Source organism: Lissotriton vulgaris, unplaced genomic scaffold, assembly GCF_964263255.1.
Source record: "Lissotriton vulgaris unplaced genomic scaffold, aLisVul1.2 SCAFFOLD_1843, whole genome shotgun sequence".
In the NCBI taxonomy this organism is placed as follows: Eukaryota; Metazoa; Chordata; class Amphibia; order Caudata; family Salamandridae; genus Lissotriton; species Lissotriton vulgaris.
In genome coordinates, this window is record NW_028255455.1 from 425010 (window position 1) to 428250 (window position 3241).

Sequence of the window (3241 nt, forward strand, 5' to 3'; positions counted from 1 at the left end):
CATCTGCCTTACAGTAGCATCCCCCTCGTCATAAAGACACTTACAAAGAACATGTGTCCTCCGCAAATATCTTGGGAGTCCCAGGGTCGCGAAGCGGACATCGTCCGTTCGCTGGCTACTTTGAGGGCAAGAGACAAAATGGATGCCGTATCTAAAATGGAACCCGTGGGTACGGATGAAAAACCCACATAACAAACGAACGGTTTGAGTTAGCACAGCGAAACTGCGCACATTTACTAAACTCGTCATTTGCGGTTCATAGATACCAAACTCGACTATATTCGTGCGAGTCGAAAACACCACTTACAATTGTCACGGAACCTCAGACGCTCCTTTTGCCCTCATGTAGGCAAGCACTAGTCGGAATCATATTCGATATTCATCAGACCATCGAGATGTTGCTGTAGCATAGCTCTGTCCAACCGAGTCCCCTTGGTAACAGGTGGTTGTCTCATACACGTTGTAGCACAGAGGCCACATAAGGCAGGACCACACTGCACACAAAGGCAACACGTGAACAGGAACACTACAACGACTCCGATGATCATCAGAATCTTCCAACCCCAAGTCGACATCAGGCCCCAAAACCACCCAAGTAGCGTCCAATCCCCTACATCCACGTGTATGGATTCGGAGATCTTATGCAACCTCGAGATGGCTTGATAGACAGTAGGAGCATTATCTGGAATAAAAATGCAGCAGCTCGAATGGATCACCTTACATACCCCACCTCGATCTGCTAAGATGACATCTAAAACCATACGGTTTTGTAACGTCATAAGTCTCTCCGCCTGAAGTTCAGTGGTGATATTACCAAGGGCACTGGCAGTAATATAAGCTGTCGATTCTACCACTCGAGTCAACTGTCTCAGGTTCCTACTATTAACCATAGGTCCCCAAAACGGGAGGAAACCCTTGAAAAAGTCTCCTGCCTCTTGACCGGCAGTATCCTCTTCGCTAATTACGCCTCGCACAACTCTAGTCTTATGATAATCGGCATCTACAGTAAACGTCGGAGGCAACAAATTTGCAATGAAACATGAGCCCATGAAGTCAGCGGGCAACCATGCATATGCACGATCATAACAGATAAAGTATGTACCCTTGGCAGCCAGAAACACAGGGGACGAGAACATCGGCAGAATGTAATTTTCAGTGCAAGCACTTGCTCCAAGTCGGGCTTGCGATCTTCGACCACGACCCATGAGACAAAAATTACCAGTGTGGGGTACGACCCATATCGGAGGCGAGCTTTTAAGCTGCTTTTCGCTAGTGAACGCACTATATTCACCTCTACTTAGGACCCTATAGGCCTGTACCTCTTCTTCGGGAATAAGCGAGGGATCATAGATATCACTATCTAAATCCTCTATTGCTATCGACAAAGGTTTTTGATATGAGGTAGGACCAGAGTAGGGGGAACGTGGTTCTCGAATGGGGTGGAAACCCAGTGCGCTTCGAAACATTGTTTGAAATGCTCGAGCTGACCCTTGGGAACTATACGGTAACACCAGATATGGAATTCCCTTATCCGTAGTATGTGGCATCAACCCACACACCCAACAATTAGTAGTGTTAACCACTAACTGATGCTGATGAAGGAGCTGAATAAAGGAATTGTTGCGGAATTCTACACGTCTAGCCTGTTCGTGTTCCGGTAACATGTGAAAGGAATGGGGAGAAACAGTGGAGGTAAGTTTAGGGTCAGGAGTAGGAGTAGGTGTAGCAGAAGGTAAGAAGTAAGACATCGTATAATACACCCCACCCGCCAATAATGCAGAAGCAGTCAAGAACAATACAAACAGTTGGAATATAAAACATTTGGTACGACTGAGTTGCTGCAGCTTGAATCTGTGAACCTGAGCTCCCTCCAAATCATTCAGCTTCGAGAATGCCATTCCCTACGACCGTCCGCAACGTTTCTTGACGCACTTCGTTCTGTGTAGCAATAGTCAATCCCTAGGAGTTCCCAGGAACCGACGGCCTTTAACCTAGCGTCAAGACCTACTATCCAGAAGGAAGTACGCGCGCGGCCCTACGGCCTTCAATGCACAGTATGTATATATGCAAAAACAAAGTCTCTCAGCTGTGGAAGCAAAAAGTACAAGGAATGAAGCTCAATATATATACAGGAATAATTACAGTAATACGAAGGTTCAAAACTGATCACGGAAAACGGGATAATGCAGTTGTCAATACAGCAAAGCAGGATCTTTTATTTGTCCTTAGTGCGAGATCGCAAAAAGTATCGGGTTTTTCCAGGACGTGTCTGCTCGTCAAACAAAGGATCCGTCGAAGAGACAGCGTCCTGCTGATCAGTTGAGTGTTCTGGTCTTGAGTCTTTTGATGCTAATTGTTCAACAGTGTCTTTCTGCTGCGCTGAGGATTCTCCAACAGGCTGTGCGTCGCTAAAAGGCACAAACGCCGGCAATGTTTCTGTTTCAGATGACGCAATGCCTCTCCTTACCCACGGGTCTGCCGGCAAAGGAATGGGGACTCTTTTGGTGTGGGTGGCATGCACCCAATTTTTACGTCCCTCGAGACGAACGGCAGTCCTCGTGGCCAGGAGCACTTGATAGGGTCCGGTAAACCTCGGGTCCAGGTTATTCTTGCGGGAAAAATTTCTCGTCACCACCCAGTCTCCGGGCTGGAGCTGGTGGCCTGGACCCTCCGTCTGCGTCGGCAATGCGTCGTAAACCTGTTGGTGAATTAACCTCAGTTTAGCAGTCAAGTCATGTAGATAATCGATCAACATTGGGTACTCAAGATCAGAGAACATTCCTGGCCTAGGAACCCCCCACACATTCGCAGGACGGCCGAACACTATTTCATAGGGACTGAGCCCTACTCGGGAGTGTACAGTCGCCCTAGTTGACAGTAATGCCAAAGGTAAAGCGTCAGGCCACGAAAGACCAGTCGTAGCCTGAATCTTCGCTAACTTTAGTTTAAGGGTGCCGTTATACCCTTCAACCAATCCAGCTGACTGGGGATGATTGGCGCTGTGGAATTTCTGATTAATTCCAAGGCCCCTACACACACTCTTCATCACACTACCCACAAACTCACTTCCGTTATCTGACCACACGACTCTAGGCATTCCATACCGAGGAAAATATTCCTTCAGTAGGATTTTCGCAGTAGACAAAGCAGTATTGTCTTTGAGAGGATAGGCCTCGACCCATCGGGAGAATGCGCAAACCACAACTAAAACGTATTTCAGGTTATTGCATCGCTCCATATG